The 19,032-nt window shown below is 42.0% G+C and overlaps 1 protein-coding gene across 1 annotated transcript in view; it reads right to left on the bottom strand.

The window, feature by feature from the left end:
• The window catches only part of LOC126266725 (probable cytochrome P450 301a1, mitochondrial), a 172,134-nt gene extending 156,012 nt beyond the window's left edge, over positions 1–16,122 (bottom strand). Inside the window, exon 1 of the mRNA XM_049971201.1 lies at positions 16,053–16,122. The gene's annotated coding sequence lies outside the window, so the exon portion shown is untranslated. The remainder of the gene's footprint in view (positions 1–16,052) is intronic.
• Between the last annotated feature and the right edge of the window lie 2,910 nt (positions 16,123–19,032).

Below are 19,032 nucleotides of genomic sequence, written 5' to 3'. Positions count from 1 at the left end.
TAAGATGTTAATTGTTGAAAACTACCTATTGAACAACAATCTACTCCTATACTACATATAACTCTAGTTATATTACAATTTCAACTTGACAATAATTGTTAAAACAGAGAAACTTCATCACTGTGGTGTGGCTTGATAAACCACAGAGATGAAAAATGCGTTTTTCTTCCTCCACAAGATAAGCTAAACTGCTGTTAACTACAGTAACGCCATCTAACAGCTTCTAAATGTAGCACATCGTAGTGTTCAAGTTTGTACAAATTATGCGTCATCTCGTGATCACGTTGTGAAAAACATTGACTAGAGTGTATGAAACCCCAGCACAGCAACGAAGAGATAAACAAGAGAATATAAATAAATATTAATGGTACAATATTTGGTCGTGTTTCATGTCACGAAATTTGTCTATACTAACATACCTTTAATAATAGAAGTTTTTTAAAAAGTAGCAATGCTCTGCTCATATCCTCACTACAATAGACAGACTTATTCAGACCGAAAATAAACAATAGTGGTGGAGTATTTACTCCTGTTTTACATCAAAAATGTGTAGTACTACAGGCGAACGTGACGCGAGACCAAAACAATAGATGCCAAACGCAGGAATGGGATAATGGGCAGGCAGACAACATTACCAGATGTAAGCGGAAGTCAGATAAAAATGCTACCACATCTAACCTCCCTCCTGCTGTATTTCGCTAATTCTTAATTGAAACTGTTTTCTTTGCGGCGATTGGACATGGGTAAGAGATGGCTAATAGGGAGGATATCTTCTTACGAAATCTGACCGTGCTGCGTAAAACAAAAATTTCTTTTCTTCACGATTATTGAAGTTCTTCAACTTCAAGAGAAAAAGGCTGCTTTGAAAGTGTAATAGTTGATACCATTTAATTTATTTATCACTTTTGCAAGTAACACACTTCCTAACAATGGCTAGACAAAACCATGCTCATATTAGCAGTTAAATTTAGTTTCATTCTTACAGGTTTGCCACTGCTGTACTGCTTTTCCAAATTAAACTATTACGCTACAACAGTTCACGGTTGACTTGATAATAGTTCAAATACTAACATTGCCCACCAACAGCTGCTACAGGCAAAGAACGACGATCATGATGTATCCAGTGCTCTGGTGTGTAATTACACTCACCCTCTGCGAATAAACCAATTGTTACTCACCCTCTGCGAATAAAACAGTTGTTGCTCTACCCTTCGAGGGTAAACTTTCAGACTCAGATCTGATAACATCTGCAAACTGTTGATACATTTTAGAATTCTATAACCCAGCCGGTGAAAACCGAACGCTTATAGGATCACTTTGTTGTACGTAGTCTGTCCGATTTTGGAAAATCCCATTTTCTCAGTAACAGACACATGTATCAAATTAAAATTTCTCGTACTAAGATCTACGGTCTCTTGGCATTGCAAAAAACTGAAGCTTCTAAGTCAGTGTAGTCATAATATACTTCCATTAACGTCGCATATTGCGATACTCGCGAACTCACTCATCGAAAACCACGGGGTACCTCCGCCTGGCTTAGAATACTGAAATATGCAAGAAGTAAAGAATCGCAGTATACGAAAAGGAAAACCTCCTAAAATTGTGAATTTGTGATATCAAACAAAAAAAAGTCATCTGTTATCTCTCTGCCCATCCATTCGTTAAGGCCCCTTCTCAGGAACGGGGACAAGTATTAAGTTGAAATTTAAGTTAAGGTCTGTAGTCCCTGACCTGTGGAATAAACATAAGCTTCTAAGTCAATACCGTCAAACGATAGGCCATTTATGTCACATAGTTTTGATACTCGAAAACTCACTCATAGGGTACTTCACGTTGACCTATAATCATGAAATTTAGCAAGACACAAGATTTCATAGTAGACGTAAAAGAAAAAAAAAGAAAATTGTAAATCTGTAGCTACATCATACGAAACAATTTTTTTCACTTGTTCTCCAACTATCTATCTGTCCGTCATTTAAGATCCCCTTTAATTAGAACAGCATAGACATGAAGGTCAACGGTCCCTTGGCAGTGAAAAAAAATTAAACTTCTAAGTTAAGTCAGTGCATTCAAAAGATACCGCCATTTATGTGCCATTTTTTGATGCTCGCACACTCACTCATTAAAAACTATAGGATATTTCTCATCGACATAGAATCACGACATTTGGCAATAAGCAAGGTTTAACACTTCAAGGAAAGTAAAATATCAGAATATCGTTAATTTGTAACTACAGCTCACGAAAAAAATCTTTCTTTTTGTCCTTTGTTATTCAACTTCAGTACACTACTGGCCATTAAAATTGCTACACCAAGAAGAAATGCAGATGATAAACGGGTATCCATTGGACAAATATATTATACTAGAACTGACATGTGATTACATTTTCACGCAATTTGGGTGCATAGATCCTGAGAAATCAGTACCCAGAATAACCACATCTGGCCGTAATAACGGCCTTGATACACCTGGGCATTGAGTCAAACAGAGCTTGGATGCCGTGTACAGGTACAGCTGCCCATGCAGCTTCAACACGATACCACAGTTCATCAAGAGTAGTGACTGGCGTATTGTGACGAGCCAGTTGCTCGCCCACCATTGACCAGGCGTTTTCAGTTAGTGAGAGATCTGCAGAATGTGCTGGCCAGCGGAGCAGTCGAACATTTTCTGTATCCAGAAAGGTCCGTACAGGACCTGCAACATGCGGTCGTGCATTATCCTGCTGAAATATAGGGTTTCGCAGGGATTGAATGAAGCGTAGAGCCACGGGTTGTAACACATCTGAAATGTAACGTCCACTGTTCAAAGTGCCGTCAATACGAACGAGAGGTGACCGAGACGTGTAATCAATGGCACCCCATAGCATCACGCTGGGTGCTACGCCAGTACGGCGATGACGAATACACGCTTCCAATGTACGTTCACCGTGATGTCGCCAAACACGGGTGCGACCATTATGATGCTGTAAACAGAACCAGAATTCATCCGAAAACATGACTTTTTGCCATTCGTGCACCCAGGTTCGTCGTTGAGTACATTATCGCAGGCGTTCCTGTCTGTGATGCAGCGCCAAGGGTAACCGCAGCCATGGTCTCCGAGCTGATAGTCCATGCTGCTGCATACGTCGTCGAACTGTTCGTGCAGATGGTTGTTGTCTTGTAAAGTCCCCATCTGTTGACTCAGGGATCGAGACATGGCTGCACGATTCGTTACAGCCATGCGGATAAGATGCCTGTCATCTCGACTGTTAGTGATACGAGGCCATCAGGATCCAGCGTGGCGTTCCGTATCACCCTCCTGAACACGGATTCCATATTCTGCTAATAGTCATTGGATCTCGACCAACGCGAGCAGCAATGTCGTGATAGGATAAACTTCAATCGCGATAGGCTACAATCCGACCTTTATCGAAGTCGGAATCGTGATGATACACATTTCTCCTCCTTACACGAGGCATCACAATAACGTTCTACCAGGCAACGCCGGTCAATTGCCGTTTGTGTATGAGAAATCGGTTGGAAACTTTCCTCATGTCAGCACGTTGCAGGTGTCGCCACCGGCGCCAAACTTGCGTGAATGCCCTGAAAAGCTAATCGTTTGCATATCACAGCATCTTCTTCCTGTCGGTGAAATTTCGCGTCTGTAGCACGTCATCTTCGTGGTGTAGCAATTTTAATGGCCAGTAGTGTATTAGAATTAAGACGTTCTTGGAAGTGTTGGGAGTTTCTGGAACTGATATCTTGCCATTGTGAATGTCGAAGACAGGCAATCGTTGTCCATATACATAATTAAGTTTGTACGGTATCCTTAGCGCACGTGCCCTACTGATACGTGACCAATTTTATTTACTGGTTCCTACGCGCTCCCCACACGAAACCTTAACGTCTGTCTCCTCGCATAAATGTGCGCGACCATTGGCTAGGGCACAGTTGAAGAAACAAAGAGCACAGTACCTCTTGCCCAAGGCGCGCAAAGCTCCAAATGTTCCAGAGAACCAGCAGTTGTACCACTATCGATAGTAGTATCCCTTACACGACAATGTTTTAAGCTACTACAATGAATGAAAAATAAATACGTGTTTTTTAGTAACTGCGAGAGCTTTGTTAATTGCAAACCAGCTACGGACTCTATAGTAACACTAAAGAAGAAAACGACACTCTTGCGGAACTTAACACGCGAGTCAAGCAGTGACTGTGAGACGCATCTGAGCAGTAGATGTCAAGAGATTCGGTTCGGCTCGGCCCAGCCGTGAACCATGTCCAGAGAACCTGTGTGGTATGTATCAGTTAGCGGCAAAATAATGAACGGATGACGCGTCTCAGATGTGATCCTTATGAGTTTTTAATGTCCCAGCATGTAACTTCAGTAACTGTAAAGTAACGACGGACACGGTGGGCACACTAATGGAGAACTGGTTAAATCTTTCAAAAAAGAAGGAAATATCGCCAATTACGAACAGTAAGAATCTCTGCCTTAAATACGAAATAAAATCTTGAGAACACTGTCCATGTAGGCATTGTGTACAGTAAAACTAAGAAAGTAACAAGGCCTTCACTACATGGGAGGTCTACGGTAACCTGTGTTCCGGTTTTTTACCATCGCTACAACGAATGCTGGAGAAATACGGACATGGAAATGGGCGAACTGCAGCGTTAATGAGATATTTGCATACACCCCATTTTTCGGGTATTGACCGTGTTCAACAATGGTGCCCATTTTAAAACAGGTCATTGTTTCTGCCGCAGCCCGTATAAAGACTAGGGGATAAACCTATATACAGATTTAGTTTATGATCAGCATCGAACTATTGCTACAGCTGCATATCCAGATTGTTTAATCAACTATGATAATTTCGTGACAACGACGTGCATTTTACTGACTACCAGTTACTGTGTAAATGCGATGTACTGTTCGAAGTGGAAGCAGTGCGGAATATTGCTGTGATTTAATTGGATAAGCTAAAACTGTGTTTTATCATTTAGAACGAAAACAATGTCCCAAAGAATCATTTATTAGCCACATTCGAAATAGTGAAATATAACTATTATTTCATAGATTTACGCTACCTAAGAATTTTGTATTAAAACGCTATTCAAAACATTCTGCCTGAGAAACCTGGTGTTTGCTTTGTTTTGAATGCAAATGGAAAGCATGCACGGATGTGTGTAATGACATTCCATGCATATTCTGAAGCCAAACAACCACTTTCAGCTAGTTTATAGACAAGAAAATATGAAATATTATTAACAATTTCCCCTTTTCATATTATTTTTGGTAGCAATCTCGTGTTAGTAATGATTCTCTCCACTTATCTAACACGGCAGATGAGAGCAGTTTCTGGAAACTCTTCGTGATTAACAAGGGTAAGTATAATTCAAGTCAAAGAGGCCAACAACCTATGCACGACCATAAAAATAGTTATTATTAAGGTCGTCCATAAGGACAATATTATAGAAATGGAAGAAAATGTAGATGAAGATGAAATAAGAGATATGATACTGAGTGGAGAGTTTGACACAGCACTGAAAGACCTAAGCCGAAACAAGGCCCCGGGAGTAGACAGTATTCCATTAGAACTACTGACAGCCTTGGGAGAGCAAGGCCTAACAAAATTCTACCACTAGTGAGCAAGATGTATGAGACAGGCGAAATAGCCTCAGACTTCAAGAAGAATATAATAATTACAATTTCAAAGAAAGCAGGTGTTGAGAGAGGTGAAAATTACCGAACTATAAATTTAATAAGCCACGGTTGTAGAATACTAACACGAATTCTTTACAGACGAATGGAAAAGCTGGTAGAAGCCGACCTTGTGGAAGATCAGTTTGTATTCCGTAGAAATATTGGAACACGTGAGGCAATACTGACCCTGCGACTTATCTTAGAAGGGTGGTTAAGAAAAGGCCAACCTACGTTTCTAGAATTTGTAGACTTAGAAAAAGCTTTTGACAATGTTGACTGGAATACTCCCTTTCAAATTTTGGAGGTGGCAGGGGTAAAATACAGGGAGCAAAAGAGGGTTGGGGTTGGGTTGTTTGGGGAAGGAGACCAGACAGCGAGGTCATCGGTCTCAGGGAGCAAAAGCCTATTTACAATTTGTACAGAAACCAGATGGCAGTTACAAGAGTCGAAGGGCATGAAAGGGAAGCAGTGGTTGGGAAAGGTGTGAGACAGAGTTGTAGCCTATCCCCGATGTTATTCAATCTGTATATTGAGCAAGCAATAAAGGAAACAAAAGAAAAATTCGGAGTAGGAATTAAAATCCATGGAGAAGAAATCAAAACTTTGAGGTTTGCCGATGACATTGTAATTCGGTCATAGATAGCAAAGGACCTGGAAGAGCAGCTCAACGGAATGGACAGTGTCTTGAAAGGAGGATATAAGATGAACACCAAAAAAAGCAAAACGAGGTTAATGGAATGTAGTCGAATTAAATGCTGCGGGAATTAGATTAGGAAACGACATGCATAAAGTAGTAAAGGAGTTTTGCTATTTGGAGAGCAAAAAACTGATGATGGTCGAAGTAGAGAGGATATAAAATGTAGACTGGCAATGGGTAGGAAAGCGTTTCTGAAGAAGAGAAATTTGTTAACATCGAGTATAGATTTAAGTGTCAGGAAGAGGTTTCTGAAAGTGTGTAGCCATGTGTGAAAGTAAAACGTGGTCGATAAATAGTTTCGACAAGAAGAGATTATAAGCTTTCGAAATGTGGTGCTACAGTAAAATGCTGAAGATTAGATGGGTAGATCACATAACTAATGATGAGATATTGAATAAAATTGGGGAGAAGAGAAATTTGTGGCACAACTTGACTAGAAGAAGGAATCGGTTTGTAGGGCATATTCTGAGGCATCAAGGGATTACCAATTTAGTATTGGAGGGTAGCGTGGAGGGTAAAAATCATACAGGGAGACCAAGAAATGAATACATTAAACAGATTCAGAAGGATGTAGGTTGCAGTAGGTACTAGGAGATGAAGAAGCTTGCACAGGATAGAGCAGCATGGAGAGCTGCATCAAACCAGTCTCTGGACTGAAAACCACAACAACAACAACACCAACAACAAGGTCGAAAAATATGAAATGTAACCTTTAAAATGTTTAAGGCCAAAACTTTGAGGATAACGTCAAGATAAATTGGAAGTAAACCTAATTTTTATAAAATCTATCACATTTATTTTTAAAACTCATTACTTGATATTAGAAATTGCCTGTATCAGTGAGGAATCGCTGGTATTCTTTTTACACAGGCTTCATAGCTTTAATGCTAGAAATTCAGTACACTTTACTAACATAACTTAAAATCAATGCTGACAATGCTTGTTCACTGTAATTAATACTTTCCGCCACACAATTTGCGAGGACTCAGTGGCTGTAGCATATTATTTATTAAATGTGGAACCGTGCAACACTTGACCAGCGCACAAGGACGTATCCGTATTAATAGCGAAGGAGCGATCTCGTAAGTCACTTCTGTGTGTGGCTAAAATAATACTAATTGCACTTCTTGCCACGCTGCGTGTTGTCACGTAACCTTACCAGTCGCCCGCTAATCACCGGTTTCCGAAAGTCTCTGTGTCCGCATATCTCCTGACACCGCAAGAATCACCTACAAATTGAGCTGACAGTTGTCCGTTGTCGCAGGCGTTGACTTGTACAGACTGTTTCGAAATGGATTGCAAACTATTACAGCTCGCGTTAAAAATAAAAAAGCGTTGTATTATAAATTATCATTATCTTATTTATGAATTCTTCCGTTACTTCGTGGCACCAATTCCATATTTAACATAAAATAACAAGTATATTGTTTTCTTTCTACTGGGCAGTAGAACAAAAACAGTTGTTATTCAGTCTTAAATATAAACTTTGAAACATCCCCTTTGTAAAATTTATACACGACTGTGCTTAAACTGACACACAATATTTTTAGCGCAACGCAATCTGACTTCCAAAAATCCCTACAAAAGAATGGCCCTGACTTACATTAACCTATACGTTTCACAAATCACTTACCTCACAAAAATCTTCGTTACTCAAGCTACTGCAATACAGCGAGCGCCACTACTGCCAGCTAAATAAAAGATTCAAACTACGGAAGGCACTAACTACTGATAGGCACAGTTAGCAAATGAAAGATTTTAATAGAGAAAAACAATGTATTTACCTTTATAGTCATTATATATATATATATATATATATATATATATATATATATATATATATATATATATATCAATTCTTACAAATTTCAAATTCCGCCATCTCTCTCCCCATATCCACCACTGCTGGCGGCTCACCTCCAACTGCACAACGCTACGCGCTGTTAGCATCCAGCTGCCGCTGCCCAACACTACAATGGCGAGTATTACAACAATGCCGACCAGCCACAGACTGCACACGGCACAGCCAGTGATTTTCATACAGAGCGCTACGTGGCGGCGGCGTTACCAATAAAAAACCTAAACAGCCTACTTACATAGCACCCATGCTCCCCACAAAAAATTTTTACAAATTGTTTTGGGCAGTGGCCAATAACGTATGAAACGTCCCCTTAGAAAAATTATACACGACTGTGCTTAAACTAATACACAATATTTTTAGCGCAACGCAATCTGACTTTCAGTAATCCCTACAAAAGAATGGCCCTGACTAACATTAACCTATGTGTTGTTGTTGTTGTTGTCTTCAGTCCTGAGACTGGTTTGATGCAGCTCTCCATGCTACTCTATCCTGTGCAAGCTGCTTCATCTCCCAGTACCTACTGCAACCTACATCCTTCTGAATCTGCTTAGTGTACTCATCTCTCGGTCTCCCTCTACGATTTTTACCCTCCACACTGCCCTCCAATGCTAAATTTGTGATCCCTTGATGCCTCAAAACATGTCCTACCAACCGATCCCTTCTTCTAGTCAAGTTGTGCCACAAACTTCTCTTCTCCCCAATCCTATTCAATACCTCCTCATTAGTTACGTGATCTATCCACCTTATCTTCAGTATTCTTTTGTAGCACCACATTTCGAAAGCTTCTATTCTTTTCTTGTCCAAACTAGTTATCGTCCATGTTTCACTTCCATACATGGCTACACTCCAAACAAATACTTTCAGAAACGACTTCCTGATACATAAATCTATATTCGATGTTAACAAATTTCTCTTCTTCAGAAATGCTTTCCTTGCCATTGCCAGTCTACATTTTATATCCTCTCTACTTCGACCATCATCAGTTATTTTACTTCCTAAATAGCAAAACTCCTTTACTACTTTAAGTGTCTCATTTCCTAATCTAATTCCCTCAGCATCACCCGATTTAATTTGACTACATTCCATTATCCTCGTTTTGCTTTTGTTAATGTTCATCTTATATCCTCCTTTCAAGACACTGTCCATTCCGTTCAACTGCTCTTCCAAGTCCTTTGCCGTCTCTGACAGAATTCCAATGTCATCGGCGAACCTCAAAGTTTTTACTTCGTCTCCATGAATTTTAATACCTACTCCAAATTTTTCTTTTGTTTCCTTTACTGCTTGCTCAATATACAGATTGAATAACATCGGGGAGAGGCTACAACCCTGTCTCACTCCTTTCCCAACCACTGCTTCCCTTTCATGCCCCTCGACTCTTATTACTGCCATCTGGTTTCTGTACAAATTGTAAATAGCCTTTCGCTCCCTGTATTTTACCCCTGCCACCTTTAGAATTTGAAAAAGAGTATTCCAGTCAACATCGTCTAAAGCTTTCTCTAAGTCTACAAATGCTAGAAACGTAGGTTTGCCTTTTCTTAATCTTTCTTCTAAGATAAGTCGTAAGGTCAGTATTGCCTCATGTGTTCCAACATTTCGACGGAATCCAAACTGATCCTCCCCGAGGTCTGCATCTACCAGTTTTTCCATTCGTCTGTAAAGAATTCGCGTTAGTATTTTGCAGCCGTGGCTTATTAAACTGATAGTTCGGTAATTTTCACATCTGTCAGCACCTGCTTTCTTTGGGATTGGAATTATTATATTCTTCTTGAAGTCTGAGGGTATTTCGCCTGTCTCATACATCTTGCTCACCAGCTGGTAGAGTTTTGTCATGACTGGCTCTCCCAAGGCCGTCAGTAGTTCTAATGGAATGTTGTCTACTCCGGGGGCCTTGTTTCGACTCAGGTCTTTCACTGCTCTGTCAAACTCTTCACGCAGTATCGTATCTCCCATTTCGTCTTCATCTACATCCTCTTCTATCTCCATAATACTGTCCTCAAGTACATCGCCCTTGTATAAACCTTCTATATACTCCTTCCACCTTTCTGCCTTCCCTTCTTTGCTTAGAACTGGGCTGCCATCTGAGCTCTTGATATTCATACACGTGGTTCTCTTCTCTCCAAAGGTCTCTTTAATTTTCCTGTAGGCAGTATCTATCTTACCCCTAGTGAGATAAGCTTCTACATCCTTACATTTGTCCTCTAGCCATCCCTGTTTAGCCATTTTGCACTTCCTTTCGATCTCATTTTTGAGACGTTTGTATTCCTTTTTGCCTGCTTCTTTTACTGCATTTTTATATTTTCTCCTTTCATCGATTAAATTCAATATTTCTTCTGTTACCCAAGGATTTCTAGCAGCCCTCGTCTTTGTACCTACTTTATCCTCTGCTGCCTTCACTACTACATCCCTCAGAGCTATCCATTCTTCTTCTACTGTATTTCTTTCCCCTATTCCTGTCTTTTGTTCCCTTATGCTCTCTCTGAAACTCTGTACAACCTCTGGTTCTTTCAGTTTATCCAGGTCCCATCTCCTTAATTTCCCACATTTTTGCAGTTTCTTCAGTTTTAATCTACAGGTCATAACCAATAGATTGTGGTCAGAGTCCACATCTGCCCCTGGAAATGTCTTACAACTTAAAACCTGGTTCCTAAATCTCTGTCTTACCATTATATAATCTATCTGATACCTTTTAGTATCTCCAGGGTTCTTCCACGTATACAACCTTCTTTCATGATTCTTAAACCAAGTGTTAGCTATGATTAAGTTGTGCTCTGTGCAAAATTCTACTAGGCGGCTTCCTCTTTCATTTCATAGCCCCAATCCATATTCACCTACTATGTTTCCTTCTCTCCCTTTTCCTACACTCGAATTCCAGTCACCCATTACTATTAAATTTTCGTCTCCCTTCACTATCTGAATAATTTCTTTTATTTCATCGTACATTTCTTCAATTTCTTCATCATCTGCAGAGCTAGTTGGCATATAAACTTGTACTACTGTAGTAGGTGTGGGCTTCGTATCTATCTTGGCCACAATAATGTGTTCACTATGCTGTTTGTAGTAGCTTACCCGCATTCCTATTTTCCTATTCATTAATAAACCTACTCCTGCATTACCCCTATTTGATTTTGTGTTTATAACCCTGTAGTCACCTGACCAGAAGTCTTGTTCCTCCTGCCACCGAACTTCACTAATTCCCACTATATCTAACTTTAACCTATCCATTTCCCTTTTTAAATTTTCTAACCTACCTGCCCGATTAAGGGATCTGACATTCCACGCTCCGATCCGTAGAACGCCAGTTTTCTTTCTCCTGATAACGACATCCTCCTGAGTAGTCCCCGCCCGGAGATCCGAATTGGGGACTATTTTACCTCCGGAATATTTTACCCAAGAGGATGCCATCATCATTTAATCATACCGTAAAGCTGCATGTCCTCGGGAAAAATTACGGCTGTAGTTTCCCCTTGCTTTCAGCCGTTCGCAGTACCAGCACAGCAAGGCCGTTTTGGTTAATGTTGCAAGGCCAGATCAGTCAATCATCCAGACTGTTGCCCCTGCAACTACTGAAAAGGCTGCTGCCCCTCTTCAGGAACCACACGTTTGTCTGGCCTCTCAACAAATACCCCTCCGTTGTGGTTGCACATACGGTACGGCCATCTGTATCGCTGAGGCACGCAAGCCTCCCCACCAACGGCAAGGTCCATGGTTCATGGGGGGAGGACATTAACCTATACCTTTCACAAATCACTTACCTCACAAAAAAATCTTCGTTACTCGAGCTAGTGCAATACCGCGAGCGCCACTACTGCCAGCTAAATAAAAGATTCAAACTACGGAAGGCACTAACTACTGATAGGTATAGTTAGCAAATGAAAGATTTTAATAGAGAACAAACAATCTATTTACCTTAATAATCATTATATATATATATATATATATATATATATATATATATATATATATATATATATATATATATATATATGACATGACATCAATTCTTACAATTTTCAAAACTCCGCCATCTCTCTCCCCATGTCCACCACTGCTGGCGGCTCACCTCCAACTGCGCAACGCTACGCGCTGTTAGCATCCAGCTGCCGCTGCCCAACACTACAATGGCAGACAACAATGCAAACCAGCCACAGACTGCACACGGCACGGCCAGTGATTTTTTATACAGAGCGCTACGTGGCGGCGGCGTTACCAATAAACGTCCCCATTGTAAAATTTATACACGACTGTGCTTAAACTGACACACAATATTTTTAGCGCAACGCAATCTGACTTCCAAAAATCCCTACAAAAGAATGGCCCTGACTTACATTAACCTATACGTTTCACAAATCACTTACCTCGCAAAAATCTTCGTTACTCAAGCTACTGCAATACAGCGAGCGCCACTACTGCCAGCTAAATAAAAGATTCAAACTACGGAAGTCACTAACTACTGATAGGCACAGTTAGCAAATGAAAGATTTTAATAGAGAACAAACAATGTATTTACCTTTATAGTCATCAGTTCATGACACCAATTCTTACAAATTTCAAAACTCCGCCATCTCTCTCCCCACGTCCACAACTGATGGCGGCTCACCTCCAACTGCACAACGCTACGCGCTATTAGCATCCAGCTGCCGCTGCCCAACACTACAATGGCGAGTATTACAACAATGCCGACCAGCCACAGACTGCACACGGCACAGCCAGTGATTTTCATACAGAGCGCTACGTGGCGGCGGCGTTACCAATAAAAAAAACCTAAACAGCCTACTTACAACTTACCAGTTACAGATGTTTTTACCGAGTAAAACTTCACCTCACACTTCATAGGACTATGCCAGGCAGTAAAACGCCGCCACACATGGGTTAGGGAAGGCTAATCTGCGTTGTGGTTATTTGCAGAAACTGGAAACATTACACTGCGACAACCAGATGAAGAAAATCAGCGCAATGGGTAGGTTAAACATTGTATCATGTTTGAAAAGTCTATAGGAGGAGCACAGAAGGGGCACTGCTGCCCCCTCCCACAGCCCCCGCCCTATTACAGCGTATTTACTAGTTACAGCATCTCACTAAACACTCTGGGATATAATACATTTTTGTATCATCTACAAAAAAGTTTTTGTGGCATGACACGTCCGGAAACCGAACAACCCATTTAAATGTCTGCGGACATGCTTGTCTAAAAAAAAATGGTTCAAATGGCTCTGAGCACTATGGGACTTAACTCCTGAGGTCATCAGACCCCTAGAACTTAGAACTACTTAAACCTAACTAACCTAAGGACATCACACACATCCATGCCTGAGGCAGGGTTCGAACCTGCGACCGTAGAGGTCTGCTTTGGCAGCACTGTCTTCGATAGTATCTCCATTGCTATCGCGCAGAGAATCCGTTGATTGTTTCTTGCCGCTAACATACTTCACATACGACCAGAATCTCTATGGATTTTCAGTCAGGTGTCGAGACGAAGTTTCGTTGTAGAAACTGTTATAGGCATCTCGCATTGAAGTTCGCGCTAAATTTCGAGCTTCTGTAAAATCAATCTAGGGGATTTTGCGTCTGTTTAAATTTGGCATGTTTGTTTCGTTGTTTCTGCAACAGTGTTCTAACCCGTTTTATGTACCAAGGAGGATCAGTTCCGTCGTTTGTTAATTTATTTGGTATAAATCTCTCAATTGCTGCCGATACTATCTCTTTGAATTTAAGCTACATCTGGTCTACACTTATATTATTAATTTGGAATGAGTGGAGAGTCTCTCTCAGGAAGGCGTCAAGTGAATTTTTATCTTAGTGTATAAGTGAACAGTCAAAACACAAGATTTTGGTCAACCTAAAAACCACATGTCAGTCAAGAAAGCACCTTGCACTGTCAGAAAACTGAAGTGTGGTCTGCAGCATGGGCGCTCGCAGAAATGTATCCAGTGGCGGTTGGGGATGGGGCAAGACTCGAGCGCGGCTCGCTCTGAGGCGATGCTATATGCGAATCGATACGGGAATACGATGCAGAAACAGCCCGCATCGGCGGAGATGGAAACATAATGCAAGCGACTTACCTAATTCACACTGGTACGACAGCGCTCTGACACCGATACGTGTATCTATCGTATAGCCCGGCGCAACAGGGAGTGTTCCATGCAACTCGCATAGTACGAAACGCGGAGAGTGACTTTTCAAGTCATTCGATTTGCCTAAAAAAATGGTTTTATGTAGATGAAGCAATGCTACATCCGCATCTGTGTTCAGATTATGGGTAAAGCTTTTACTTTTCTTATTTTAAAAATAAAAACAATATTTTGGGATTCGTGCGTACTTTCCGCTACTCAGTTTTCCTCATTCGAGTATGAGAAAAGTCACGTACCCGAGCCCTGGAAGGGTCGGCTGCTGAGAATCGTTTGAAAAGGTGGGAAATCGACCTGAGAAACCCCCACAAAGATGTAAAACAAGAACTGGCGCCTGGTGGAGACCTACCATACACAGTCTGGAGAACCCTAAACCGTATGAGGGTAGAAGTGCCAAAGTGCAAGACAAACCTGCAGCAATGGAGTTTCCTAAAAGAGAATGAGAACATTCTCTGTCTGTGTGGTTCTGTCCAGGATCCTCAACGCCTGCTTATCTGTCCATATTTAGACCAGCCCTGCCTCGCGAGTAATTGCGTGATACGTTTTGGCGTTTGGCCGTGACGAGGTACTACGACGCGTCACACTGAACGCTATGAACGCTCGCCGCGCTATGCGAAGCTGTCACACGTTGCTGCCGATTACAAGCCGAAGCGCTCATTCGCATTTGTGCTTTCCAGCTGGAAGGATGGCTTCACCTGTCATTTCTTTCTGTTCTGGGTATAGTAGACATGTCGATCACAAGAGGACTGTTCGGAGATGGCATCTTCCGCCCATCTTTTTGAGAAAAGCCCTTGTCCTTGGGATTATACTATGAAATCGTATTCGAGGGCACTCTTGCGGACGCCCATGGCACTTCGTCGAACAATGTGCCCTATTTTCTTTGAAACTACAGTGAACAGTGTTGTGCATCAAGGCATCGTTGCACGGTTTGTTTCGCTTCTTGAGGCAGATGAACGTTGGTGTCGGCTGCAGCAGGTCGGAGCCGCTCGCCATACATCTCATGCAACAGTTCATTTCTTAAGAGCATTTGTTGGTAATCTATTCATCTTTAAAAGGGTGAAGTCCCCCATGTACTCACGATTTAGCATCTTCACATTTCTTCCTGTAAGGCTACCTTCGAGGAATGGTCTATAGAAACAGGTGACACGCACTGGCGAAATTAAAGATTAACATAACAGTGGGGATTAAAAACCTCTATGTCGTACATGCTCCGCAGGATGGCCTCAAACATGGGAAAATAAGTTCACACAGGCGATACTCAACAGCGCATCCATTAGGAACATATGTAATAACAATGTGTGTGTATAAAATACGTACTTAATTATAAACATATATGTATACCTGAATACGTTTTGGTATGCGCTACTTTTCGATCATCCTGCAGAGTCAAATAAACACCGTAGCTGCTCTGTTCTCTGTCGTCACATGTACAACGTCACTCGCCACGTCACTACGTCATGGGCCAAAGCCGACGCCCGGTATTGGTAGGTTCAACTCAGCGTCACTTGAATCGAGTAATAGCCGTTTAGCGTTACACACTCTAAGCTACCGCTCACAAACACACACACATACACACACATGCAAGCACACACGCGATTCCAACAGGTGGGTCCTATGACCGTTGGCTGCCACAGTGTGCACTACAGTTCAGACTTCGCCGCCTCTCTGCTGCTGTTATCTGACTCACCTCGGTAAAAGCAAACAACAGAAACCTCACGCGGCGCTCGGTCGTTCGCTGATTACTGTGCTGCGTCGCTTGCGCGTAGCTTTAAATAAACTCGTGACAGATGACGTCACGGGATGTCGTCACAGTTGTGCCGCTGCAGCCACCGCCAAGGCCGCTGCAGCAGTAGTTCGCAAACCATGCGGACGCTCTTGATACTACGTAAACGGTTCGAAAGATATAAACAACGCTTTCTGCTAATGAAGGCCTGCAGGGTGGTGGATGATTAACTGTAAGGCTCTCGAGAATAAATTAATTCTGTGTCGATTACGATGGTTATCTGTTGGTTGTTGTTAGTTGTTTTTGGGGGACGAGACCAAACAGCTAGGTCATCGGTCTCATCGGATTAGGGAAGGAAGTCGGCCGTGCCCTTTTCAACGGAACCATCCCGGCATTTGCCTGGAGCGATTTAGGGAACTCTCGGAAAACCTAAATCAGGATGGCCGGACACGGGACTGAACCGTCGTCCTCCCGAATACGATTGTTATCGATCAGCCTTAGATACATTTGTTTTGCTGTGATACTTTACGAGCATTGCCTGTAAAGAAATCAGCCAAAATATTACGTCCATTGGTAAATGAACTTCTTCCTTTGGTCGATAGGATTTTATTATCCGGATTACGTGGTTCTTTATACTTAATGTCTTCAAAATTAAAACCATCTCTGGAACGGCATGCGTCGTGAAGGACAAAACACGATTTGATAATGCTATTGGTAAAGTTCAGCTTAACGTCGATAGACCTGTGAAAATTCTCCTTTTTTATTCATTAGAATCCCAAATGTGCACTCCCCATTTCTCAGAGCATTAGTTATACCGTAGTTAAACGTCCATTTCTTATTGGAGAGGTAAGTTCCGGTGTACGGTCTCATGGCAAAATTAGACAGGTTAGATAAGTTGGTATTGAAAGCCTCATCGCACAGTCTTTGCTTTTGATGGATTATTGCATTTTCACTGTTAACTCGTCAGACTACTGTATACTCATTCGAAAATGATTAAAGAATTTACTTTCAGCTAGCCGTGAGCTAAAGAGTGGGTGTATTCAAAGGCAGTTTTTTATTTTATTCATAAACGAAATACGCAAACACCTATGATTTCTTTTTCCTACGTCCATACTAGTACGCTTCTAATATACACTACTGGCCACTAAAATTGCTACACCACGAAGATGACGTGCTACAAACGGGAAATTTAACCGACATGAAGAAGATGCTGTGATATGTAAATGATTAGCTTTTCAGAGCATTCACACAAGGTTGGCGACGGTGGCGACCCCTACAACATGCTGACATGAGGAAGGTTTCCAACCGATTTCTCATACTCAAACAGCAGTTGACAGGCGTTGCCTGGTGAAAGGTTGTTGTGTTGTAAGGACGAGAAATGCATACCATCACGTTTCCAACTTTGAAAAAGGTCGGATTGTAGCCTATCGCGATTGCGGTTTATCGTATCGCGACATTGCTGCTCGCGTTGGTCGAGATCCAATAACTGTTAGAAGAATATGGAATCGGTGGGTTCAGGAGGGTAATACGGAACGCCATGCTGGATCAAAACGGCCTCGTATCACTAGCAGTCGAGATGACAGGCATCTTTTCCGCATGACTGTAATGGACCGTGCAGCCACGTCTCGATCCCTGAGTCAACAAATGGGGACGTTTGCAAGACAACAACCATCTGCACGAGCAGTTCGACGACGTTCGCAGCAGCATGGACTATCAGCTCGGAGACCATGGCTGCGGTTACCCTTGACGCTGCATCACAGACAGGAGCGACTGCGATGGTGTACTCGACGACGAATCTGGGTGCACGAATTGCAAAACGTCATTTTTTTTGGATGAATCCAGGTTGTGTTTACAGCATCATGATGGTCGTATCCATGTTTGGCGACATCGCGCTGAACGCACATTGGAAGCGTGTATTTGTCACCGCCATACTGTCGTATCATCTGGTGTGATGCTATGGGGTGCCATTGGTTACGCGTTTCGGTCACCTCTTGTTCGTATTGATGGCACTTTGAACAGTGGGCGTTACATTTCAGATGTGTTACGACCCGTGGCTCTACCCTTCATTCGATCCCTGTGAAACCCAACATTTCAGCAGCATAATGCATGACCGCATACTTTAGGTCCTGTACGGGGCTTTCTGGATACCGAACATGTTCGACTGCTGCCCTGGCCAGCACATTCTCCAGATCTCTTACCAATTCAAAACGGCTGGTCAATGGTGGCCGAGCAACTTGCAATACGTCAGTCAGTACTCATGATGAACTGTGGTATGCATGGGCAACTATACCTGTACACGCCATCCAAGCTCTGTTTGAGTCAATGCCCAGGCGTATCAAGACCGTTATTACGGCCAAGGATAGTTGTTCTGGGTACTGATTTCTCAGGATGTATGCACCCAAATTGCGTGAAAATGTAATCACATGTCAGTTCTAGTATCATATATTTGTCCAATGAGTACCCGTTTATCATCTACATTTTTCTTGGTATAGCAATTTTTATGGCCAGTAGCATAGTAATGCTGCGGTATTATTGCCGCGTATGCACTGAAACCATTTCTGACGCCGCAATCTCGCTGCGAGCTCGCAAGGTTGTTACTCACTAGTGTGCATCGAGCCTAAGATTAGTGTTTTTATCATTGCTTACATCTACACCTGTGCAAGTTGCCTTACGTTGCCTGGCCGATGGTCCCTTTGCTACCAACATCATTTCCTCCTTTCCTGTTGCATTCCTGAATGGTGCGTATGTGAAACGGCTTGCGATGAGCCTGCGTATGAATAATTTCTTAAATTTCCAGGTCGTAAATGTCAGAAGAGTCGAACGTGGGTGAAGGTAATGTACTGACGGAAACGGAAAATACAATGACGGTAAAAAAATGGCAACACCAAGAACGAGTTGTTACACATAGATGATCCCTGATAGGCTTGTTTCCATTCAAATTTCA

This window comes from Schistocerca gregaria, chromosome 4 (genome assembly GCF_023897955.1).
Source record: "Schistocerca gregaria isolate iqSchGreg1 chromosome 4, iqSchGreg1.2, whole genome shotgun sequence".
Classification (NCBI taxonomy): domain Eukaryota; kingdom Metazoa; phylum Arthropoda; class Insecta; order Orthoptera; family Acrididae; genus Schistocerca; species Schistocerca gregaria.
This window is presented reverse-complemented; position numbering and strand designations above follow the sequence as displayed.